This window comes from Bufo bufo, chromosome 1 (genome assembly GCF_905171765.1).
Source record: "Bufo bufo chromosome 1, aBufBuf1.1, whole genome shotgun sequence".
Taxonomy (NCBI): domain Eukaryota; kingdom Metazoa; phylum Chordata; class Amphibia; order Anura; family Bufonidae; genus Bufo; species Bufo bufo.
The window spans coordinates 180141486-180168406 of NC_053389.1; the positions used below are offsets into that span (position 1 = coordinate 180141486).

General features: G+C 47.1%; 1 protein-coding gene across 2 annotated transcripts in view; it reads right to left on the bottom strand.

The window, feature by feature from the left end:
* Nucleotides 1-15578, bottom strand: part of CDC42EP5 (CDC42 effector protein 5) — a 39793-nt gene extending 24215 nt beyond the window's left edge. The window contains exons 1-2 of one of the 2 annotated variants that reach the window (XM_040432898.1): nucleotides 15342-15578; nucleotides 14639-14896 (exon numbers count right to left, since the gene is read on the bottom strand). The gene's annotated coding sequence lies outside the window, so the exon portion shown is untranslated. Of the gene's footprint in view, nucleotides 1-14638; nucleotides 14926-15341 lie in introns of both variants that reach the window. The other variant, XM_040432890.1, reaches the window with a different exon arrangement.
* Between the last annotated feature and the right edge of the window lie 11343 nt (nucleotides 15579-26921).

The following is a 26921-nucleotide window of genomic DNA, read 5'->3' on the forward strand; positions in this document are numbered from 1 at the left end:
ACAACCCCTTTAACTGTATCCCGTCAATCCCTAATTAGAGGCGATTTCAAGAGGACTTGTCACCTCTCCTTACATGTCTGCTTTAGTCATTATTTGTAGAGATGAGCGAATTTCATAACATTAAATTCGCTCATCTCTAATTATTTGCATTCCCCATGTAATAACTCTGGTAATCTTCTGACATAACTCTATGTTGTGTCCTTCCTCTGTTATTCCTACTAGAAGGTTACGAATGAATTGATCTATGGTACATACTGTGGATATGCCATGAATGTCTGATGGGAACAGCCCTTTAAAACACATTGCTAAAACAAGTACAGGTCATCATACCTAATGCGAGTACTTGGGGTTTGTCATGGATCACCGAAGGCCTGTTCTACTAAGCGACTCCAGGGATTACAGCTAATTATACACTAGATAACAGGCTTTGCTGAATGTTCTAGTATGTTCCGAGGTAAGCCCAAGTAAAGATAGGACTCAGCCAGTAACCGTGTAACACCTTGACGTAAGGACTCAGACTAAAATAAAAGGGGCCTTGGGTATTTTATGGGACCCACTACTTAAACTTTGGTAATTTTAAGGTGGATTTACACAGGCAGAGGAGCAGCCGATTGAAGAAAACGTTCCTTCCCAACAGTCGGCTGCTCGTTCAGTGGAGGTGAAGAGCTACATTGACATGCAGCAATCTCCTCCACAGTATGAGGACGAGGGATGGCTATTGTAATCACTCGTCCTCATACAGCTGCATAGTTTCTAGGCAGCAGATCGCCGTTTAGACGGCACGATCTGCTACCCAGAAACGATCATTTAGGTGCCTGTGCGAACAAGTTTCACCCGATGAACGAGCATTTTGCTGGTTTATCAGGTGATCGGCCGTACCTTTACACAGGCAGATTGTTTGAGGGTCCTCTACCTTCAGTAAAGGTCTCCTGAACCCAAAGATTATAGGGGGTTACAAAACATGGCTGCTTTCTTCCAGAAACAATGTCCCACCTAGCTTTGGGTTCTGCTTGGTAATGAAGATCAGCTCTATTGAAATGAATGGCGCTGACCTGCAATACCGCACACAACTTGTGGACAGATGGGCTACTGCTTTTAGAAGAAAGTAACCATGTTTTTCTAACCCTAGAAAACAGTTAAAGGCGGCGCTCTGCGTAAAGTAATCCACTGTGTTAGGTCTAGGCTAGGACCCAGGAAGATGGTACATGACACCTGCAGGCAGAAAACATGAAAGGGCGCAACGAGAAGGAGCCCATAGGGGATGTCACCCTTTACCTTCCATATAGAGGTCTATGGAGAAGAGCTCCTGCTTCAGACGGCCACAGAAAAATATTGTGCAGAGCAGTTATACAGGGTTAGAAAAGGCCTGGCCTGGAAGAAGCTTTATTTACATGGGGCTGCTGATAAAATCTATATACAGTATAATAGCCAATGTCCACATATCAAAGTAAGGTCTCATGCACACGGCCGTTGTTTTGGTCCGCATCCGAGCCGCAGTTTTGGCGGCTCGGATGCGTACCGATTCCCTTCAATGAGGCCGCAAAAGATGCGGACAGCACTCCGTGTGCTGTCCGCATCCGTGGTCCGTAAAAAATAATATAACCTGTCCTATTCTTGTCCGTGCTTTGCAGACAAGAATAGGCAGTTATATTAAAGGCTGTCCGTACCATCCGTGTTTTGCGGATCGCAAAACACACAACGGTCGTGTGCATTTAGCCTAAGGGCGAATTTCTGTTATTTCATAGCTAGAAAGCCAATTGTCGTCAGGATGAAGAACACACGCGACACGTTTCTATAACACGTCACCAATCTGCAGGTGCCCTGGGCTTCACACATCATGGTTACTTTATAAATGTCTACATCATCTGAGATGGTCAGAGCATACAGGAGACCCAGGAGAGGCTTAGGTCCTTGCCACAACATATCCTACCAAGTGTGTTTGCTTTGCGCGAGTTGCACAGATCCGATTTAAAGAGGTTATCCAGGAATTTGGTATTGATGGCCTATCCTGTGGCGTCCAGCTCCTGGCACCCCGCTGCACCCAAAAGGAGCTTTGGCAAGCGCTATGGTTTCTTCATAGCGCCGTACATTGTATATATAGAGGATGTGCTTGGTATTGCAGCTCAGCCCTATTCACTTGAATAGGACGGAGATGCGCCTAGGCCACGTGACCTCGGTACGGTGACTTCACTGGTCTAGGAAAAGGCATACACGGTCACGGAGGGCCGCAGCCTTTTCAAACAGTGGAGTCGGATCTCCACCAATCTGATATCGATGACCTATTCTGAGGATATGCCATCAATCTTAAATTTCTGGATAGCCCCAAATTGCGAAACGGGTGCGGACCCATTCATTCTCTATGGGGCAGGAATGGATGCGGACAGCACACAGTGTGCTGTCCACATCTGCATTTCCGGAGCGCGCCCACGATCTTCCGGTCCGCGGCTCTGGAAAAAAAAATAGAACATGTCCTATAAGAATAGGCAGTTCTATGGGGGTGCCGGCCGGGTGTATTGCGGATCCGCAATACACTACGGACGTGTGAATGGACCCTAATTCTTAAAGATGTGAATAAACCTGGCAAATCAATTCCATCATCTCTAATCACGACGCCGACTGTGAAGGATTGTGTACAAAGTATGATTAGAAACATAGGTTTCTAATCATACTTTATCAGCGAAATTGCAGAAGGCCTCAATGGTAAGGTGTGTCTTTTTTCTGATGACACAAAGATTTGTAACAGGGTTGATGTTCCTGGAGGGATACACCAAATGGAAAAGGACTTAGGAAAACTAGAGGAATGGTCAAAAATCTGGCAACTAATATTTAATGTGCAAGATAATGCACCTGGGGCGTAAAAACCCAAGAGCAGAATATAAAATTAGTGATACAGTCCTAACCTCAGTATCTGAGGAAAGGGATTTAGGGGTCATTATTTCAGAAGACTTAAAGGTAGGCAGACAATGTCATAGAGCAGCAGGAAATGCTAGCAGAATGCTTGGGTGTATAGGGAGAGGAATTACCAGTAGAAAGAGCACTAGTGAGACCTCATTTGGAGTATTGTGCTCAGTACTGGAGACCATATCTCCAGAAGGATATTGATACTTTGGAGAGAGTTCAGAGAAGAGCTACTAAACTGGTACATGGATTGCAGGATAAAACTTACCAGGAAAGAGTAAAGGACCTTAACATGTATAGCTTGGAAGAAAGACGAGACAGAGGGGATATGATAGAAACTTTTAAATACATAAAGGGAATCAACTCGGTAAAAGAGGAAAGAATATTTAAAAGAAGAAAAACTGCTACAAGAGGACATAGTTTTAAATTAGAGGGGCAAAAGGTTTAAAAGTAATATCAGGAAGTATTACTTTACTGAGAGAGTAGTGGATGCATAGAATAGCCTTCCTGCAGAAGTGGTAGCTGCAAATACAGTGGAGGAGTTTAAGCATGCATGGGATAGGCATAAGGCCAGCCTTCATATAAGATAGGGCCAGGGACTATCCATAGTACTCAGTATATTGGGCAGACTAGATGGGCCAAATGGTTCTTATCTGCCGACACATTCTATGTTTCTATGTTTGCTATTTTGGCTGCATTTCTAGGTAAAAAGGGTCTGGGGTTTAAAATCTGTGATTTACATGTTGGCAAGCATCACTAGTCCCTAAGGCTGCTGGCTGCACAGTCGTTTGGCAGTCAGCTCCCCTCCTGACCCCCCCATGTGGTCTGAATGGGGAGAGGGGGTTAAGCTGCCAGACACCTCTGGCACATAAAAAAATCCAACTGTCCAATCCTTCTTTCCCCAACATCTGCCATCTGGGAGAGTTTGGAGGCCTGCGTACACACTAGATGGTCGGCAGGTTTGGCTTCCATTAATCTAATATGTATGGCCAGTATACTCAATGTACTTTGCCCGAAGAAGCAGCCGCACAGAGCTCTATCACACAACTCACATGCAGGGTTTCTTACCTTCTACCTGCAGAAAACCTAAGCTAGCCAAGTGGGAACTACTTAGCTTATAGTGAGGCACTATAGGTTCCAGCAAGCCTTGCGCTATCAAGCATTCTTAAAGGTGTGCCGATGTGTGTAAAGGCTGCCTGGGGTCTGATGTAGGCCCCAGACCACCCTTCAGTAATTTCCAGCAGGCTGTGCCTCTCTGGCAGAATAGCATTGCCATTAAAATGCAATGCACTATAGGGATAGTGCATTGCATTTTAAAAGCAATCAAAATGCTGTCTGTTATAGTCCCCTTGTGGGACTATTAAGTGGTAAAAAAAAAAAAAATCATCATTTATTCAATTAAAAAAAAAAAAAATTATGCTTTTTTTCCCATTGAAAATACTGTTTTCAATGAAAACAAATTGCACAAAAAAAAAAAATCTTCCCATATAAGACAGAATAGCTAATTTATTCTTAGTTAGCACCGAAAAAGCATAATAAGCGATCAAAAAGTCACCCCACAAAAATCAAGCCCTCACATAACTCCATAGAAAGAAAAAAAAAAAAAAAAAGTTATGGGTCTTGGGAAGCAACAATGCAAAAACATTTTTTTCTTTTAAAAGAAAAGGGGGTTTTATTGCAAAAAAGTAACAAAATGTAAAAAATAATTAAAATATAGGTATTTGGTATCACTGTAAGGCCGAATGCACACGGCCGTGTTCCGCGGCCGAGAGTGGTCCGTGGTATGCCGGGCTGGATTCCTGTACAGAGCAGGAGCGCACGGCATCATTGGTTGCTATGACGCCGTGCGCTTCATGCCACCGCTGCACTACAGTAGTACACTGGTATGATCTATACGAGTGTATTACCGTAGTGCAGCGGCGGCATGAAGCGCACAGCGTCATAGCAACCAATGACGCCGTGCTACTGCTCTGAACAGGAATCCAGCCCGGCATACCACGGACCGCTCTCGGCCGCGGAACACGGCCGTGTGCATTCGGCCTCATCGTGTTGACCCAGAGAATAAAGATATGTTATTTATACCGAAAAATGAACGCCGTAAAATTTATAACGTAAAAACGCAGTGGCAGTATTGCTGTTTTTCCCATCTCCCTCTCAGAAAGAGTTAATAAAAGTTAATCAGAAAGTTATGTGTACCCCCAAATGGTGCCATTAAAAACTACAACTTGTCCCGCAAAAAACAAGCCCTCATAAAGCTATATAGATGGAAAAATAAAAAAGTTATAGCTCTTGGTACGTGATAATGAAAAAAAGGAAGAAAAATGCTTGGTCAGTAAGGCCCAAAGCAGGCTGGTCACGATGGGGTTAAGTAACTATTTGCATCTCCCGAGTAATAACAATTCTATTATTCCTAAATGAAATTTATGAATGAATTGCAAGCAGTCTGCAATAAAGGTCCATCTGGGGTTACCAGAGGCAGGCTGTGCAAGGACACACCCTCAACTAGTAACATCTATTGGGACCTTCATTGTAAACAGCTGATTATTATTCCCACTAGAAGTTTATGAATGAATTGAGTCATAAGACTGGTTGCTCCAGAATTGCTATTAAATGGGGAATGCAAGCAGTTAATAAAACAGACATGCCAGGAGAGGCGACAGGTCCTCTTTAAGCATCAGTCTTGGGACACCCTTTTAACATATGAAGGACATGTAGAGGGTAGTAATGGGTTTTCCGTGAGTAGAATATTGATCACCAGGATAGGTCATCAGTATCAGTTTGATGGAGATATGGCTCCAAGCACCCCCAATGATCAGCTGTATGAAAAAAGGGACAAAGCGTCACAGCCTCCTCATAACATACCAAGCACAGCGCCGCCCATTGTATGGTGGTTGTGCTGGGTATTGCAGCCCATGTCCATTCATTCGAATAGGACTAAGCTGCTCATAGCCCATGTGATGTTCCTGACCTAGGAAAAAGGCCTGGCCTCTTCAAATAGCTGATTGGCGGGTTTGCTAGCAATTGGAACCCCACCATACAACATGTAGTATGGAGCCATAATTAGCCTAATTTCACACTAGTGCTCGAGATCCGGCAGTGAACATCCTGCCAGATCTCTATGCATTTCGGCACCTATTAAGGGTACTTTCACACTTGCGTTGCTGGATTCCGGCAGGCAGTTCCGTCGCCGGAACTGGCAATCTGTATGCAAACGGAAACGGATGCGGATTCGTCTCACAAATGCATTGCAATACCGGATCAGTCTCTTGTCATCCGGAAATAAGGATCCGGTATGTATCTTTTTCAGACCGCAAAACCGGATCCGTTTTTTTCCGGAAAACGGCATTAATGCATTTCAATGTAAAATAATGCTGGATCCGACATGCGTTCCGGAATTTTGGACTGAGAGAATACCGCAGCATGCTGCAGTATTTTCTCCGTCCAAAACGCTGTTCAGTGACTGAACTGAAGACATCCTGAACGGATTTCTCTCCATTCAGAATGCATTAGGATAAAACTGATCAGTTTTTTCCCCGGTATTGAGCCCCTAGGACGGAACTCAATACCGGAAAAGTTTAACGCAAGTGTGAAAGTACCCCAACTAGAATGGGGACTGGCAAAGATCCGGCCACATTCCGGCAAATATGGCCGGTCCAGATTATAGTCAATGCGGCCAGACAGAGGCTTTAAAGATTCCGGCAATGCAGAGAGATCCGGCAGACTGTTCCCGGCATGCCGAATCTCTAGCGCAAGTCTAAAACTGGCCTAAAGCCATGGTCCTGAGCCTTTTAGGGCATATAAACATCAAAGAGGAGTCCTCGGGAATCTTGTTTAAGAGCCAGAACCGAGAGCCATGATGTCTGTCATCCCGGATGAGACAGCATCCACCCCTCCACCGTATGTTAGTCACTCCCTCGGCTCAGACTATTCCCATGGAAGGAGATCTGCATTGATTAGATTGCTATAAGTGGCGGAATAATGGCCGTAAACAAATCGCGCCATCCTCATGTACTGGTGAAAATAAAACGGAGCTGAGCAGATGGCAGAAATTTCACTATGACAGTTGAGAAAAACATCCCCCCATAAGATCTCTCTTCACGGGACTCTTACCCGGCAGCACATCCTGCGAACAATCACTCATGACGGATATGTTTACGTGATACACAGCGACGGCGAGTTTATGGGAACAGTTTACAACAGGGCAGGAATACACAAGCATGACTGGAGATGATAGGTGTTATCCCGGCCATGGAAAGAATCCATATCATTTCTGTAGAACAAACTCTTCCCACGCATACATCACCTTCATGTCACACATGCATATACAAGCTCGGACACTTGGGTGTTCCTACAGCTTCATACAGCTTGCATTAAACCTCAGTAAGTTCTGCCCAAGCAATCATGACAAATGTGTGACCTGCACCAACAAAGGCGCTCCGACTGTGGGTCACTCCTCTCCAAGTCAAAGCGCGGCTTTCTTCTTGTGCCGGTTCACACGATTACTCGCCCCTAAATTTTAGATAGGAGGTCCAGGTTCTTGCCCTTTCTTTCCATTCATTGTAGGATAGAAAAAGCATTAGGACCCTTGCTTCCTCCCTTTTGTTTGCAGGTTACCAATGAAGGAGGGTTAATGGGTCTACATAAGTTGAGGCCACCTCACCTCAGGACCTAGACCATCTGCACAATCTGACCATGTCTCATGAAGACAACCCTTTTCCATATGCCCTGATTGCATGGTGTTCCTCAATGTATAGTACATGGCACACTAGTTACCTAAATAAGGTATCAAACATGGCCTTGCTTTATTCTTCAAGCTTGGGCTGGGTATGGCTAGCTTCTGTCACCTATGAAAGTTGTAACCAATTTTCATTGGCATGGACTGGACGTCTAATGAAAATCTAGGTCATAAGTTTAAAGGGGTTGCCCCACAATGAATATTCTACAGTTTTCAAACCAGGACCTGGATCTGAATACTTTCGTAATTGCATCTAATTAAAATTTTTGTATAACCACCAAGTTATTCCATAAAATGTAGCTATATAGCGCCACCTGCTGTTAGTTATTTTTCTTATTTCTTTGTCCTGCTTTCTGAGAAGGCCGCACATGCTCAGTTTGATCCTTCAGCTGCCTCCTGGCTTGTGATAGGAAGAGAGCTCCAGCAGAAATGACATGCCCCATTAGCTGCAGCAGAAAGGACACTCCCTTTGAGATGCCACTTGGTATAAATCTAGCAGAGCAATGAATGGGGAGATCTCTGGATCCATGTGAGGTACAGGGCTGGTTCTAGCTTGGTTAGAAAGTGATTGTCGTGTACTATTTTATGTCCGATTTTCCATAAAGGGGTTGTCAGAGTTATGAAAAAAATATATATAGCACTGAAAATCTGATGGGCAGAGATATATAACTAAGCTAAGCAAGTTTCAGGCAAAAAAACCATATATATTTCCTAATTTTCCTGGTTCTCTTCTGGCCCTTTGTTTACATGCAATAAAAACACTCTCTGCCCCTCCCCCTGCACTGCTAAGGGAGTGGATAAAAGGGCTGCCCTGAGTGCTGGGAGACTCTGCAGCATGTTGTATGTGTAGGACTACAAGTCCCAGCTGTATAATGACACTGCTAAGGGAGTGGATACAAGAGCTGCCCTGAGTGACATGTCTGCCTGCTGGGAGAACCAGCAGCATGTTGTATGTGTAGGACTACAAGTCCCAGCTGTACAATGACACTGCTAAGGGAGTGGATACAAGAGCTGCCCTGAGTGCTGGGAGAATCAAGAGCAACTTGTAAGTGTAGAACTACAGGTCCCAGCTATATAATGACACTGCTAATACACACAGGATCTTCCCCCTACCTTCTTGTGCAATGCTCTCTCTAGTCTGTCAGCTCCTGTGCCCAGCATTGTCTCCTCACTGCTTCAGCTACCCAGTCTGTGCAGCTGAAGGGGTTAAGAATCCTAGGAGAGAGCAGTGAAGGGAGGCGTGGCCAGCACAGTAGGACCCTGTAAATGAACATCATCAGAGCAGGGAGAGAAGCTGACATCACAGGTCATGTGACCCTCAGTGAAATCTGATAAACCAGGCACTGCAGATAAAGTGAGTTAATTGGAAAGCTGTTATATTTGCCTAGTTAGGAACAAAGAAAGAACAAAAATATAACTCGGACAACCCCTTTAATGAAAATACTTGGGATGGATCATGGGATCATGGAGGATAACCGTCTTTCCAGATATCCCAGTTAACAAGTCATTCAGTGAAATGGGGCACGTATGTTACTTTTAGGCCTCATGCACACGACAGTATTTTTTTCACGGTCCGCAAAACGGGGTTCCGTTGGTCCGTGATCGTTTTTTCGTCCGTGGGTCTTCCTTGATTTTTGGAGGATCCACGGACATGAAAAAAAAGTCGTTTTGGTGTCCGCCTGGCCGTGCGGAGCCAAACGGATCCGTCCTGACTTACAATGCAAGTCAATGTGGACGGATCCGTTTGACGTTGACACAATATGGTGCAATTGCAAACGGATCCGTCCCCCATTGACTTTCAATGTAAAGTCAGGAGTTAATATACCATCGGATCGGAGTTTTTCTCCAATCCGATGGTATATTTTAACTTGAAGCGTCCCTATCACCATGGGAACACCTCTATGTTAGAATATACTGTCGGATATGAGTTAGATCGTGAAACTCAGATCCGACAGTATATTCTAACACAGAGGCGTTCCCATGGTGATGGGGACGCTTCAAGTTAGAATATACTAAGAACTGTGTACATGACTGCCCCCTGCTGCCTGGCAGCACCTGATCTCTTACAGGGGGCTGTGATCCGCACAATTAACCCCTCAGGTGCCCCTCCCTCCCTCTATTGTATTATTTTCATTGGTGGCACAGTGTGCGGCCATTGCCATGGTTACTTAGCAATATTAGAAGCATCATACTTACCTGCTGCGCTGTCTGTGACCGGCCGGGAGCTCCTCCTACTGGAAAGGTCTGTGCGGCGCATTGCTTAATGATCTGTCACTTACCAGTAGGAGGAGCTCCCGGCCGGTCACAGACAGCGCAGCAGGTAAGTATGATGCTTCTAATATTGCTAAGTAACCATGGCAACCAGGACTGCAGTAGCATCCTGGTTGCCATGGTTACCAAATCCGAGCCCCAGCGATTAAACTGGGACTCCGATCAGAACTCTCCGCTGCCACCAATGATCGGGGGGGGGGGGGGGGGGGGGGGGGGGGAAGAGAGGCCGCACACTGTGCCACCAATGAAAATAATACAATAGAGGGAGGGAGGGGGGGCCGCACTGGCCACCAATGAAATTAAAACTGGGGAGGGAGGGGGGTGTGCCCCCTGCTGCCTGGCAGCCCCTGATCTCTTATAGGGGGCTATGATATGCACAATTAACCCCTCAGGTGCAGCAACTGAAGGGGTTAATTGTGCGGATCACAGCCCCCTGTAAGAGATCGGGTGCTGCCAGGCAGCAGTCATGTACACAGTTCGTAGTATATTCTAACTAGAAGCGTCCCCATCACTATGGGAACGCCTCTGTGTTAGAATATACTGTCGGATATGAGTTTTCACGAAAGTGAAAACTCAGCTCTGAAAAAGCTTTTATGCAGACGGATCTTCGGATCCGTCTGTATGAAAGTAACCTACGGCCACGGATCAGGATGCCAATCTTGTGTGCATCCGTGTTCTTTCACGGACCCATTGACTTGAATGGGTCCGTGAACCGTTGTCCGTCAAAAAAATAGGACAGGTCATATTTTTTGGACGGACAGGAAACACGGATCACGGATGCGGCTGCAAAACGGTGCATTTTCCGATTTTTCCACCGACCCATTGAAAGTCAATGGGTCCTCGAAAAAAAAAACAGCACAACGGCCACGGATGCACACAACGGTCGTGTGCATGAGGCCTTATGGAGACACAAAGATAAGCTGTGCCTTTTAACCACTTATCTAGGAAGAAATCTAAATCCTAAACCGGATTCTCCCTATAGATGACAAGACGTCTTTGTGGTTTTCTGCTACGGCTTGGTTTGGATAACAGAAAGAACAATTTGCCTCATATCAAAGCACAGTTTTTTATTTTGTACACAGGATTGAGGAAACCATATTCTTCTCGGCAAGAGTTTACGAAGTTTTAATATGAAGGGTAAGCTAAGGCAAATAATTACACTGGGATTAGAACCCTCCCTAGTAGGTCATTTGTCAGGATCACATTTATTAAACACACTTAACCATTGAAAAGCTTGAGGGTCAAATGTTCACCTGCAGATTTACAAAAACTAGGCTAAAAATACAAAAAATAAAATAAAAAGCAAGAAAAATAGTTTGGTAGATTTATCAAAACTGATGTAAGGAAAACTGGCTTAGGGTGGGTTCACATCACATTTTTGATAAATCTCCGCCAGTATCATTAAATTTAATGCAGCTTCTTCTGGGGTTGCTGTGTGACAACCAATATGACCACAACTACGGTAGCCTAGGAGTTGTCACTACTGAAAGGCAAACCTGGCCGTTACGTGACACCAGTTGTCCACACGTTATCACGTAACTAGGCCCATCTGTCACTCAGCATTATCAGAAGGCTAGGTGAAGTCCTCTGCTAGACGTTAATTGTGGCCTTTATGTTTGTCACTGAGATTTCCCAGAAACAACTATAAGGGCTCACACACCACCATACTATCACAATACTGCAGCCTCAGAAGTCTACCGGGCATAAGGTTGGCATTACACGTTCAAAAGTTGCCACTGAATGACAGCTATTCCTAACAAACTCCCCATAGACATGCATGCTTAGTTCTGACAAGCTTAAAGGAGTTGTCTCCTGTCAGACATTGATAGCATAGGATCGCTAGCATATGCCACCAAAGTGAAACAGCCGAAGGTCCCACCTCTGGGACCCGTTCCTATCTCCAGGACGAGAGAGCAGAGCGTGCATGGGCTCTCCATTTACTGCTATGGGAGTTCCAAGGATAGCTGATGGAGTGCACTCGGCTATTTTTGATGGTCCCATAGTGGTGAATGGAGAGTGCACCGCCAACTCTATGGGATTGCCGGAAATAGCCAAGTTAGGGTTTGGCTATTTTCGGAACTCCCATAGCGGTGAAAGGCGGATGGACGCGCCCAGGCAAGGGATGCTCCCAACTGACATTGATGGCACATCCTAACAATATGCTATCAATGTCTGACACGAGACAACCACTTTAAGAGCTGAACCTGGACGATATGTCCAGGCCGCCCCCTGACTTGAGCATCAAGAGCAGTTCACGCTTCGATGCTCTCCTTTGCCCTATGCTAAATCACGCAGGGCAAAGGCATTTTCTGGAGTTTCGGTGACGAACCGGGCTCTCCATGGGGCTGCGGAAGCTTCTGCCCAACAGTGAGCCTGGTGACGTCACCGGCACTGATGGCCGGCTTTAGCGCTGCCCTGGCCAGTAAAACGGCTAGGGCGGCACTAAAGCACGCCCATCAGAGTCGGTGACGTCACCGAACACATTGCCGGGCGGAAGCCTCCACCTGGCTTTGTTATTGTAAATAAAAGAGCCCTTGCCCTGCGCGATCCAGCGCAGGGCAAGGGAGCGCATCGTAGCATGAGATGCTCCAATGCCATCAGGGGGGCTGCCTGGGTGAAATTATGGGTATGTCCGGGTTCAGCTCTGAACCCGGACAACCCCTTTAAGTGGGAAAAGGTAATAAGCCGCCGCCCGACATCTCTGGCAGTGGCTTTTTTCCCTTGAGAAAAAAGGATCAGGCATGTCGATATTCAATATGCCCAATTCTTTCTTTCTTGACATAAGCTGAACAAAAGTCAGCTGGGTATTTCATACGTATTGGGTGGTCAGCCGGTTTGGTCGACCTATGGATTTGTACATTAGGTGCTCTCCACTATAAATGTTACTTCTAGGGGTGAATGCATGTCACACAATGCCACATGGAGGAAGTGCCCGCAGCTCTACCACGTGCTGATGCTTGACAGAAGAGGACGAGTCAATCACTTTCTGAGACGCTCCATTATTGGAGTCAGGGGCATTGACGCTAGCACCAGCCAGGCTGTTTGTAATACTGGAAGCACATCCTTAAAAAAAGCTGACAAAGCCCCCCAGTGCGGTTTTATTGTGTGCCGCTGTGAATACATATGCTTATTCACTGAGCCCCTGAATAGATTAGCAATCTCCATTTCAAAGAGTCAATGCACAGGAATCTCAGGCAATGACATCCCAAGGGCAGGATTCAAAGCTTTTCAGCCCGATGCCTTAAAACTCATACAGGGACCGGCAGCACACGCAGGACACGCCCTATCAGTTCCTATGGTCATAACTCCGAGCGACACGTGGTTGGAAACGTTCTAGGGACTATAGCTGCCCATATACATTAGATGTGCGGCTGACCACCTAATGTGTGTGGGCGACTCTTGACTCTACACCCGTGACAGGCAAAATCAAACATGCCTGATCCTTTTGTTCTTGGGGATGGGGGGGTATAACAGCTTTCTCCCCTCACCTATTCACAACACTTGCATGCTCAGCCCAGCAGAAAACGCATTTGTACGGAGGATTGGGAGCAATACGTTTTATCCCATACAGGTATCTATGGTTAGCTTTACTCTTCCCCCCCCCCCCCCCCCCCCCCGCCCCTACCCATTAGTTGATCCTCATTGGGAACGCAGTATCAGTCATGCCGACAGTACCAGAATGCCGTCAGGCCCCCGTCGAAATTACCAAGTTCTACCAACTTTTTGGTAATGTGTATGGACCTGACCGTATACACACAGTAACGCGGGTATCTATGGACACAGATGACATCAGTGCAATCCATGGACATCTGCTACATAGAAGGAGAACAAAGCAGAACAACGCAGATTGTAACAATCCCATAAGGCAGGATGGGAATGCTCAGTTCTTGGCATTGGCAGACTCTGATTACAGCTCAGTACTGGTCACACACATGGTCTATTTATTATTAAAGGGGTGCCCCGCCATACAATGACATCTCTTAGTGACCCGACCAATAAAAGGAGGTGGAAACAATAAATCTGGGAAAAGTTTTCCACTTGGAAAATCACTCTGCTCATCATAGTCCTCTAGCAGTGCATGCCCCCTTCCCGACCACCATCATTTTAGTGGACAAGACCTCAGAATTCAGGTCACGTAGCGGATAGCCGTCCCGCGTCTGACCAGTTTACAGGACAATAAAGCACCTAGAGACACATGTTGCACAAGCCATTGATAGCGTAACACTCATCAGCAATTCCCAGCACCCAGCGTCAGCGCTCACTTCCTGTGTTAATGATCCCCCTGTGCATGGCCCCACCAGACTCCAAAACTCAGGAAGCCCCCCTGGCTGCCGCCCATAGGGTCCAAATTAGCCTGGGATTATTATTGCTACATACATGGGACTTTTTACAAGATGGGGGGGGGGATATAAGTGACATCAGCCACCCCCCCCCCCCCCCCCCCTCCCCTAAAAAGCCCCTGAAGGGACGCGGTGCCCAAATCAGCGTTCCCTTTAAACTGTGTGCTCTGGAAAAGGAAAGTGTTAAAAGAGCGTTCTACTCCGCAGTGCCTACTAAAAGGCAGCGCTATGGAAGGGAAAGAGTTAAGAGAATATTCTAATAGGGATCCCACCCTGAATAACTGCTGCTAGACCTTCAGTTTTTAACCCAATCATTGCCAGACTGCACACATTTCCAGGGGCTATCCACAACCACCATACCTGCCTCTAATTTGCATGCATTCAACCAACTCACCTTTCCTATTGCAGCTGAATGGTAATCTCACTTCTTAATCTTTTTTTTTTTTTTTTGTATTTTGTAATCCAGAGGATCAACCAGCAGATCACTGTGGGGATTCCAGATCTCTTCCCTCCTAGGGGGCTTCTTCCAGATCTCAGGAGTTTATCCACAAGCTGCCTGCGTCCTTCAGAGGGTGTTGTACGTCAACCAGCAGAGGCGCCTACTAGATCCCTCTTCTTCCTGATCTTGGAGTGGAAGCTCTCTGGGCGGGGGCTTCAAGGAGAAGAAGAACTCTTTACAGCCTGCAAGCAGCAGATAAAACAATGCAACCTCAAAAACCGAATCAAACAGACCACCCTAGGTGCCCCCCACAGCTACGGATGGAAAATATAGACCATAGACTTGATACATTTAAAAAAAAAAAAAAAAAAAGTATAAATTGAATCTACAAAAAAAAAAAAAAAAAAGGAATATAAAACTAGGTTAGAAAGTAAAAAGCTGAAATGTTAATATTTTACAATTACACATAACCCCCTCCCAGACAATATTATTGAAAACAACATAAAAGTCAATAAAATACAAATGCTAGCACCCTAATAAAGCTACATGAAAATAGCAAAAATAAAAAATGGCAATATCATTAAAAAAAACTAATACTACAAGCTAAAACCTATAAAAAATAATAATAAGCACAGATGAGACCACCACATGGACTTACCAGACTAGGGCTCAGAGTCCATCCTGCCACCAGCTGCCTGTGGGATGGTGACACCATGGACGTATAGAAGGAGAATGCACTCCACGTCCTGCTCGACTGCTCGCTCTCCTCCCCCTTCCTGTTCAAAGCGCAGGAAAGAGTTAAAGGGGCGTGATGACGTCACGCATCCCGAAAGTTTCCTGACTTTTCTGCCTGGAGCTGGCAGCACAAGGTTCAGTCTGAGGGCCCCGGACACCACAGCCGCCCCTTGTCCTGGGCACTGTGGTGGGGAAGTGGTAGACATTCCTCCATGGCTGGCTCGACCCCTGCCCTGCAGACCATTGTTGGAATTTCCTGAGACTGTTTTTAGTGTAATTTCTTCCAGATTGAGAGATCTGCCTTGAGGTTGGGTACAAGGAGCCAAGAAGACTGTTCTTCCAGTGCTCAGAATCAGCCAGGGAGGATGGAAACGGAGCCTGGCGCGCAGTCCCAAAATATCGGACAGCCAGTTTTTTTTTTACGGACAAATTGGAAATCCGCAATGAATGAGAAAGATTATAAGTAGTGTTGAGCGAACTTCTGTTTTCAAGTTCGGCGTACAAGGTTCGGGTTATCTACGAATTCTGTTACCACCGACTATAACTTATGGTCCGTGGTAGCGGAATCCGTAACGGAATTCTTAGATATCCTAAACCGGAAGCTTGTACGCCAAACTTCAAGGCACAAGTTCGCTCATCCTTAAAGAGGACCTTTCACTAGAATAAAAAATGTAAACTAACTATACAGACATGGAGAGCGGCGCCCAGGGATCTCCCTGCACTTACTATTATCCCTGGGCGCCGCTCCGTTCGCCCGGTATAGCCTCCGGTATCTTCATAGTTAGGCTCCACCCAGGGGAACCTGACGGCGTCTCCTTCTCCCAGGCTGTAGCGCTGGCCAATCGCTGCGCTCAGCTCATAGCCTGAGAGTTTTTTTTTTTCCTCTCAGGCTATGAGCTGAGCACTGCGATTGGCCAGCACTCCAGCCTGGGAGAAGGAGACGCTGTCAGGCTCCACCCAGTTGAGCCGAACATATAAAGATACCGGAGGCTATACCGGGCGAACGGAGCGGCGCCCAGGTATAACAGTAAGTGCAGGGAGATCCCTGGGCGCCGCTCTCCATGGCTGTACGCTTAGTTTACATTTTTTATTCTAGTGAAAGGTCCTCTTTAAGGCCGAATGCACACGGCTGCGGTCCGTGGTATGCCGGGCTGGATTCCTGTTCAGAGCAGGAGTGCACGGCGTCATTGGTTGCTATGACGCCGTGCGCTTCATGCCGCCGCTGCACTACAGTAATATACTCGTATAGTGTATTACTGTACAGCAGCGGCGGCATGAAGCGCACGGCGTCATAGGAACCAATGACGCCGTGCGCTCCTGCTCTGAACAGGAATCCAGCCCGGCATACCACGGACCGCTCTCGGCCGCGGAACACGACCGTGTGCATTCGGCCTAATTATAAGTAGTCCATGTCTACTGCTCCATACTTTGATGACGCCTCATTACCAGCACGTACTGTGAGCTGTTAGGCTACTTTCACACTGGCGTTTTGAATTCCGTTTGTGAGATCCGTTTCAGGGATCTTTCAAGCGGCCCAAAACGGATCAGTTCAGCCCCAATGCATCTGAATGGATAAGGATCCGCTCAGAATGCATCAGTTTGCCTCCGTTCGGTCTCTATTCCTTCCGCTCTGGAGGCGGACACCAAAACGCAGCTTGCAGCGTTTTGATGTCCGCCTGACGATGCGGAGCCAAATGGATCCGTCCTGACTTACAATGTAAGTCAATGGGGAAGGATCCGTTTTCACTGACACAATATGGTGCAATTGAAAACAGATCCGTCCCCCATTGACTTTCAATGTAAGTCAAGACGGATCCGTTTTGACTTAGACTTTTTTTTGAATGAATAATGCAAACGGATCCGTCCTGAACGGATACAAGCGTTTGCATTATCGGTGCGGATCCGTCTGTACAAGACAGGTACGCACCAAACGCCTTAAAGTAGCCTAAAATGAAGAGAATTACCACCAAAAAGATGTAGTCAAGTACCACCAGCCTAAAAAAAAATCACTGACACAGGAAAAAAAGTCGCCTATTTTTACGTACTGCCCAGAAGTTTATATTGAGTTGGCCACCCTGCTGCCGTGTGTCTATTATCTCATGTATTAGCTGGCGGTGGCAGCGTTATGCCCGGGTATGATCGTGCTCAGTGGCCGTGCTGCGCTTGTCACGTCCTATTAACTAATTACAACCGCATTGTTTCTTCTGTCTTCATTCTTAATGACCGTGTGATGAAGGTACGATCACATGGCACGGTTGTGTTGTACCATAAGGGTACTTTCACCCTAGCATTTTTCTTTACCGTCCTAGAGTTCCGTCCTAAGGGCTCAATACCGGAAAAAAACGGATCAGTTTTATCCTAATGCATTCTGAATGGAGAGCATTCCGTTCAGGATGCATCAGTTCAGTCCCTCTTACGTTTTTTGGCCGGAGAAAATACCGCAGCATGCTGCAGTTTTCTCTCCGGCCAAAAATCCTGAACACTTGCCGAAATGCCGGATCCAGCATTCATTTCCATTGAAATGTATTTAGTGCCGGACCCGGCATTAAGTGTGCCGGCAATCCGGATCCATTTTTACAGATGACACCGGAGAGACGGATCCGGTATTGCAATGCATTTGTCAGACGGATCCGCATCCGGATCCGTCTGACAAATGCCTATAGTTTGCGTCAGTAGTTTGCAGTCCTCTGCCGCAAGTGTGAAAGTACCCTAACCTGCAAAACTGCTCGCCTGCAAGGGCGGATAGGGCACATACTCTACAGGGAATTTTCCCAATGGGCTGATGCCCAAGGCGCCACCTTAAAGGGAGTCTCTAACAGCGGGAAGCCGGCGCATGCGCATTAATTACTGTGATGCTGTACAAGGAATGGGCATCGCAGTGCGCATGCGCCGGCCGACGGACTGAGTGCGCGGGATCTCGGCGAAACAAGAAGTAAGTAGATGGGCGGTCAGAGGGAAAGAATGGGCGGGGGGAAGCGACAATAAAGCTGAGCTAGCTGGGCACCTATGAGGGTAACGCCGCCCCTGGGCACTTGCGAGCCCTCATTTGCATATGCTAAGTAGTTTTTTGCCGGTTTTAGAAGTCCAGGATTGCTCATAAAGGTAACGTTTTTATTAACTGTAAGGCTGCTAGAAAGCTATGGGAAGGGTTAAAAAGGTGAAACTTTGATGACAGACTCCCTTTAAAAGGGTTATCAAAACCCTATAATGCCCGGGCCCCTCACACAGGTTGTACTTACCTTGCTTACAGCACCCGCGTCACTCCTGATGCCCTCAGGGCTGCCGCTGCATCTCCCCGTCGCGTGGATCAAAACATCGGGGGGGGGGGGAGCAGCCAATAGCGGGCAACGACGAGGACGAGCCTCCCTTGCATCATGAGTGTCGGGCATATGAAGCATTATAGGGGTTGGATAACCCCTTTAACCCTCCTCGCTCCCACTAGCCGAGAAAGTAATGATCTGTCACTCCCAGAGTTAATTCATGCTGGGGGCGTCAATTACGTTATGTACCTGGCTGGAGACCACAGATGCCCTCCTGATTCCTGAATTCAACCTTATTGCCATCCTGAGGCAGTAGGAGGACAGAACGTGGCAGAGGGGCAGCTTCTGAGGGGGTATTTTGTCCTGCTGGGGCAGTATTTTGTGCTGTGCTGTGTTTTTTAAATGCTGCGAGGTAAGTTTATAGTATTGCACTGAGGTATTTGGCTCTGCTAGGGCGGTATTTTGTGCCGCAATATGGTGTTTGCCCTGCCCTCTATCAATTTAGACCCGCCTACGACATGGGGCCACTTTTAGTTTTTTCCAGGGGCACTTTAAGTTCCCAGTCCGCCCCTGCTCGCCTATTAACAATGAGGACAGAAGAAACGATGTAATTTGTTTAATAGGATGCAGCTTGTGGTGCAACCGCAGGAACGCAAAAAATCCAACTCTGCTTGATGTTTTTGCGATTCTGAGTTTGCAGCAAACGTGTATGTTGTGCTGCGAACCCGTTTATTTCTGTGGCTGCACTGTGACCGCTGTCACACCACCAAGATCGCAGTGTGGCCCTAGCCTTAAAGGGGTATTCCCATCACAATGATCACTGTTAATGATTTGACAGTGATCTTTTTTGTAAATAAATTTTATTACCCAATTCCCACCCTTTTTGGGAAAATAAGTCCCCTCTTACCTGATTGTTGTCTTTCGTCTCCCCTGGTTACAGCCACCTGTTGTCTCTCGAATCCTGTGGCCTCGCTTGCTCAGAAGCCTGAAGATTTTCTCCCGGCCGGGCCGTGCAATGTCCTGATTGCGCACGCCGCCGCGCATGCACCATGATGACTTCTTCCTGGCCAGTGTAGTACAGAGCCGCGAACGCGCATGTCGGCTCTGTACTATACAGGCCAGGAATGTCACCATGGCGCATGCGCGGCTGCGTGCGCGTTCAGGACATTGCCCAGGCAGGGAGAAAATCTTCAGTCTTCTGCGCAAGCGCGGCCCGGCCGGGAGAAGACGTCAATCAAGCCCAGCCGAATCCAGGAAGTGGACGTCGGGCTCGCCGCAGGTAAGTATGAAAACCACTGATGGGAATACCCCTTTAAGGGCGTTGAGTCTCCTGGGACTTTGATGACATATCGCTAGGACATGCCATCAAAGTCACATAAGTGGGGGACTCCCGAAAGAGAAGGCATGAGTCCGCTCGGCTATTTTCAGCAGTCCCATAGAAATGAATGGAGAGTGTTGCGGACAAGAATATGCATTTCTACAATGGGCCGCCTGTTCCGTTCCGCAAATTGCGGAAGGCCCACGGGTGGCTTCTGTATTTTGTGGATCCGCAATTTGCGTAAGGCCGTGTGCATAAGGCCTAAGTAAAACATATTTGGAGTTTGAATGTAGCCCTCATGTTTGCATGGGTTTATTTCGGGTTGTCTGGTCATCTACACTTTTAGAGCTCATGCACACGACCATAAGTGGTCCGCAAAACACGGATGCCAGCCGCGTGCATGCCACCATTTATTTATTAACTTCTGTAGAAAGGTGGACAAGAATAGGACATGTTCTTTTTTTTTCTTCTTCTGCTGACGTGCATTGAAATGAATGAATCCGCATTTTTTGCGGATCGGATGCGGAACGAAACTACAGTTGTGTGCATGAGGTCTTATGTGGATACACAGGCAATCACTGGGAATGAGCTGAACATTAAATACCTGCGCCAAAGTTCTAACTGCATTTACATGCAGCAATCAATCCCTCTGCTCTGTATCGGGATGAACAATCTCTGCTGTGATCCTTTGTTCTCATACAGATTTGCTGTTTGCTACCGGCAAACTGTGCCACAGGAAAGATGTGATCCCCTGATGGACGAGCGTTTGCTTGTATGTCGGGTGATTGATGGCACCCAGTACCCAGTTCATACAGATGCTAGTTCGCGATAAAGGGTTTTTACAGTGAAATTGACCCCATTCTGTGTGACTATGATAGGGAAATTAGGGCTCTTTCACACTTGCGTTCTTGTCTTCCGGCATAGAGTTCCGTCGTCGGGGCTCTATGCCGGAAGAATCCTGATCAGGATTATCCCCATGCATTCTGAATGGAGAGAAATCCGTTCAGGATGCATCAGGATGTCTTCAGTTCCGGAACGGAAAGTTTTTTGGCCGGAGAAAATACCGCAGCATGCTGCGCTTTTTGCTCTGGCCAAAAATCCTGAACACTTGCCGCAAGGCCGGATCCGGAATTAATGCCCATTGAAAGGCCTTAAGCTAAATGTCGTTTCAGCGCATTGCCGGATCCGACGTTTAGCTTTTTCTGAATGGTTACCATGGCTGCTGAGACGCTAAAGTCCTGTTTGAGATGGTAAAGTGTAGTGGGGAGCAGTATACTTACCGTGCGGCTCCCCGGGCGCTCCAGAGTGACGTCAGGGCGCTCCACGCGCATGGATGACGTGTCGCATGGATCACGTCATCCATGCGCATGGGGCGCTCTGACGTCATTCTGGAGCGCCCCGGGAGCCGCACGGACTGTAAGTATACTGCTCCCCACTACTACTATGGCAACCAGGACTTTAATAGCGTCCTGGCTGCCATAGTAACACTGAACGCATTTTGAAGACGGATCCGTCTTCAAATGCTTTCAGTTCACTTGCGTTTTTCCGGATCCGGCGTGTAATTCCGGCAAATGGAGTACACGCCGGATCCGGACAACGCAAGTGTGAAAGAGCCCTTAGATTGTGAACCCCAGTCGGGACAGGGACTGATATGGGTGAGGACATCTGTACAACGCTGCAGGAAATGTTGATGCCATATTGTGCGTATCATTGCTCGTATGTAAAAGTTGGAGTACGTCACTAGTCGTGTGACAATAGGGTGCAACTACACTGAGACATTTATGTTGCAGTATTGTTGCGCAACATTTTTTGTAATGATATTCTACGGTGCCGCACTGTGACATGTGACATACTGTGGTATGACAGTCACAAAAAAATCCAACTTGGGATGGATTTTGGTGCCACTGTCGTGTTGCAGCGCGACAACATAGACTATCATTATAAAAATATTGCGCGGCATTACAAATGTCGTCATGTAGACGTACCCTTTTCTTTATCGCTTCCGACAAACTTTTTCAAATTTTTTGGGTGAACATCAGATAGTTACTGTAAGGTATCAGTGGATATCTATTCTTCAGACATCCGTGTATGTCATATGAGACATTTCTCCACATATCCGACACACAATATAAACTATCTTCTCATGCATAAAGGACCCGCTGTGTTCTACAGTTTAGTCTCTCAGGACATTGATATTGTTGATCTCTGCTGCACGGGATGGCGGTATAGTGTTTGTATTAATGTGGTGTATCCTTACACTAGCAATATACACTGCTCAAAAAAATAAAGGGAACACTTAAACAACACAATGTAACTCCAAGTCAATCACACTTCTGTGAAATCAAACTGTCAACTTAGGAAGCAACACTGAGTGACAATCAATTTCACATGCTGATGTGCAAATGGGATAGACAACAGGTGGAAATTATAGGCAATTAGCAAGACACCCCCAATAAAGGAGTGGTTCTGCAGGTGGTGACTACAGACCACTTCTCAGTTCCTATGCTTCCTGGCTGATGTTTTGGTCACTTTTGAATGCTGGCGGTGCTTTCACTCTAGTGGTAGCATGAGACGGAGTCTACAACCCACACAAGTGGCTCAGGTAGTGCAGCTTATCCAGGATGGCACATCAATGCGAGCTGTGGCAAGAAGGTTTGCTGTGTCTGTCAACGTAGTGTCCAGAGCATGGAGGCGCTACCAGGAGACAGGCCAGTACATCAGGAGATATGGAGGAGGCCGTAGGAGGGCAACAACCCAGCAGCAGGACCGCTACCTCCGCCTTTGTGCAAGGAGGAACAGGAGAAGCACTGCCAGAGCCCTGCAAAATGACCTCCAGCAGGCCACAAATGTGTATGTGTCTGCTCAAATGGTCAGAAACAGACTCCATGAGGGCCCGACGTCCACAGGTGGGGGTTGTGCTTACAGCCCAACACCGTGCAGGACGTTTGGCATTTGCCGGAGAACACCAAGATTGGCAAATTCGCCACTGGCGCCCTGTGCTCTTCACAGATGAAAGCAGGTTCACACTGAGCACATGTGATAGACGTGACAGAGTCTTGAGACGCCGTGGAGAACGTTCTGCTGCCTGCAACATCCTCCAGCATGACCGGTTTGGCATTGGGTCAGTAATGGTGTGGGGTGGCATTTCTTTGGAGGGCCGCACAGCCCTCCATGTGCTCGCCAGAGGTAGCCTGACTGCCATTAGGTACTGAGATGAGATCCTCAGACCCCTTGTGAGACCATATGCTGGTGCGGTTGGCCCTGGGTTCCTCCTAATGCAAGACAATGCTCATGTGGCTGGAGTGTGTCAGCAGTTCCTGCAAGACGAAGGCATTGATGCTATGGACTGGCCCGCCCGTTCGCCAGACCTAAATCCAATTGAGCACATCTGGGACATCATGTCTCGCTCTATCCACCAACGTCACGTTGCACCACAGACTGTCCAGGAGTTGGCAGATGCTTTAGTCCAGGTCTGGGAGGAGATCCCTCAGGAGACCGTCCGCCACCTCATCAGGAGCATGCACAGGCGTTGTAGGGAGGTCATACAGGCACGTGGAGGCCACACACACTACTGAGCCTCATTTTGACTTGTTTTAAGGACATTACATCAAAGTTGGATCAGCCTGTAGTGTGTTTTTCCACTTTAATTTTGAGTGTGACTCCAAATCCAGACCTCCATGGGTTGAAAAATTTGATTTCCATTTTTTCATTTTTGTGTGATTTTGTTGTCAGCACATTCAACTATGTAAAGAACAAAGTATTTCAGAAGAATAATTAATTCAGATCCAGGATGTGTTATTTTTGTGTTCCCTTTATTTTTTTGAGCAGTGTAGTTATGTCCCATAGGTAAATCTAAATAATAGAGGAAGTCAATAGCTATAAAAGAACTTTGGACTCTGCAGGCAACATATGGAATGTCACTTGAAATACGGCCATGACATTGGCAGATTTACTGGAGAGCTGGCTTTAAATTCCAGTAAATTCTTATGACCTTGGGTCTGCGGTATTGCCCGAAGAGGTTTGAAGTCTGGTATGAGGCTTCACCTGTGTAAAAAAACAGGCACTCGGAGCTCCTTGAGAATCTTCTCAATGTCTTATTGCTTGTTGCATTCCATTGTTAATAGAGGTGGCAGGTTGATATCGTATGAAGAAGCAAGTCACAGATGTTAGCAGCTACCCAGAAGGAGAGGAGCCACATTTGAGAAGGAACCTGAGGGCAGATTTATCATACCTTAAAGGGATTATCCAACCCCTATAATGACTCCACCAATGCCCAGGCTCTCATATAGGTTATACTTACCCCACTCCCGGGTAATCACGTTGCTCCTGATCCCTGCACAACCACAGCTGCATCTCCCCTGTCTCACGGATCAATACATCTGGTGACGGGGGGGTCAGCCAATGGCAGGCTGCGACAGGACGAGCCTCCCTAAGGCTAAGTTCACACGAACGTGTGTGATCCGTGGCCGTATCGCGGGCCGCAATACACGGCCACAGTTCCGTGTGAATTCCGCATCACGGATGCAGACCCATTCACTTCAATCGGTCCGCTAATCCGGAATCGCGGAACGGCCGCACGGGACGGGACCCCTCGGAAGCACTACGGAGTGCCTCCTGGGGTTACGTCCCGTTGTTCCGCTAAAAGATAGAACAAGTCCTATCGCGGACCCATTAAAGTGAATGGGTCCGCGATCCGATGCGGCTGACCTACGGCCGGCGAACAAGCATTGCGGGCCGCTTCACAGGCACGGGTCACACACGTTTGTGTGAACCCGGCCTAACGCCGTGCAGGGATCAGGAGCGACGCTGGTGCCGGGGGGGCGGGGTAAGTATAACCTATATGAGGTGCCTGGGCATTGAGGGGTTATTATAGGGGTTGGATAACCCCTTTAACGCCAGAATTCTTACTTCAAAAAGCCGCCAATCAGGGCTTTTGTGACTTTTTGAACTTGCTTGCGCAAACATTTTTGCGGTTTTATACCACTCACTCCAGTTTTGAAGTATGGATGGAAAATTGGGCTTGTTTAGTTATACTAAAGGGAACCCGTCAAATCTACCTGAGAAGAGTCATTATTATTCAAAATCTCCTGCTCTCTCACCCATCTGCTGATGATTGGCAGTTCTCTCCTATAGAGAAAGAGAGAAAACTAGGTAGAAGACTGTCAGTCACCAGCAGGTGGGCAGGAGATCATGAATAGCCGTGACTCTTCTCAGGTCGCCGTGACTCTTCTCCAGGCCCAGTCTGCAATGATTGTGATGTTGGTTCTCGGCAACCATTTACTTTTAACTTATAAATGACAGACTGCTGAAATCAACTTGCCTGTCTCTTCTTTGTGTTGCCGTTAGTTCCCGTTAAAGAGTTTCACTCCAGATTTATCAGACTTTTTCAAAGGTCGCTGAAAAAGTCACAATCTCATTTCAGTAGGAAGGTGGAGTAGGAAAACTGGAGGAGCTTTTCTAGACAAAAGTCTTAGGTCTAAGGACTCATGCACGCGGTCCGCAAAAAATACGGATGACGTCCGTGTGCATTCCGTATTTTGCGGAACGGAACAGCTGGCCCCTAATAGAACAGTACTGTCCTTGTCTGTAATGCGGACAAAAATAGGACATGTTCTATTTTTTTGCGGAACGGAAATATAGATATATGGAAACGTAATGCACATGGAGTAACTTCCGTTTTTTTTTTACGGACCCATTGAAATAAATGGTTCTGCATACAGGCCGCAAAAAAAACAGAACGGACACGGAAAAAAAATACATTCGTGTGCATGAGCCCTAAGGATAAGACAAATTTATTAAACAAAATACAACATTTGATAAATCTGGCATAAAGTATGCCAAAGCAGACTCAAGCAAAACTGACTTCAGAAATTCCCCTCATGGTAAATCGTCCCTAAATGTTCCCTTCTATGCTGTCTCTGCTCATACACTCCACTACGTTGGTTCCTATTTATGCAGTAGATCTCACATATGGCACTAACTACCACCTTGGTTGCTTTACTACGGTTCAGTTTGCCGCCAACATGGTGGGAACATTGCTCATAACCAGGGTCAGCACAAGGTGCATCCCCTGTCACCACTGAAGGGGGCGTCACTGGCCTTGATGTCCTAAGTACCTGGAGCTGGCACCCTCAATCCCACACTTAAAGCCCCCATACACAGTAGGGCTATGCCCATATGTGACTGATTAGCTGTGGATTTGCCGCAGCGGATTTTCATGCAGCAAATCCGCAGTGTTGTACAGTACCAGCTATGGCTACTTTCACACTAGCGTTTTGTCTTTCCGTTTGTGAGATCCGTTCAGGGCTTTCACAAGCGGTCCAAAACTGATCAGTTTTGCCCTAATGCATTCTGAATGGAAAAGGATCCGCTCAGAATGCATCAGTTTGCCTCCGATCCGTCTCCATTCCGCTCTGGAGGTGGACACCAAAATGCTGCCTGCAGTGTTTTGCTGTCCTCTTGACGAAACTGAGCCAAACGGACCCGTCCTGGCACACAATGTAAGTCAATGCACTGTATAAAAGCCTACGTTTATCTGCAAAATGGACAATAAAAGGACAGGCTCTATAATTGGGGGTCGGTCGCGCACATGCGGACAGCACACGAATGTCATCCGTGAGCCGTTCATTTTTTTTTGTGGGGGGGGGGGGGGGGACCCATGGAAATGAGCGGGCTGCAAAAAATGCAGATTGGACATGGACCACAAATACTGTCGTGTGCATGAGGCTTTATAGGGAGAAAGCTGTATCAGAAAGGACACAACCCCTGAGAAGGGACATGCCTCCTGAGCTGTGATAGGGAGAGCTGCAGCAGAAAGGACACAACCCCTGAGAAGGGACATGCCTCCTGAGCTGTGATAGGGAGAGCTGCAGCTGAAAGGACACAACCCCTGAGAAGGGACATGCCTCCTGAGCTGTGATAGGGA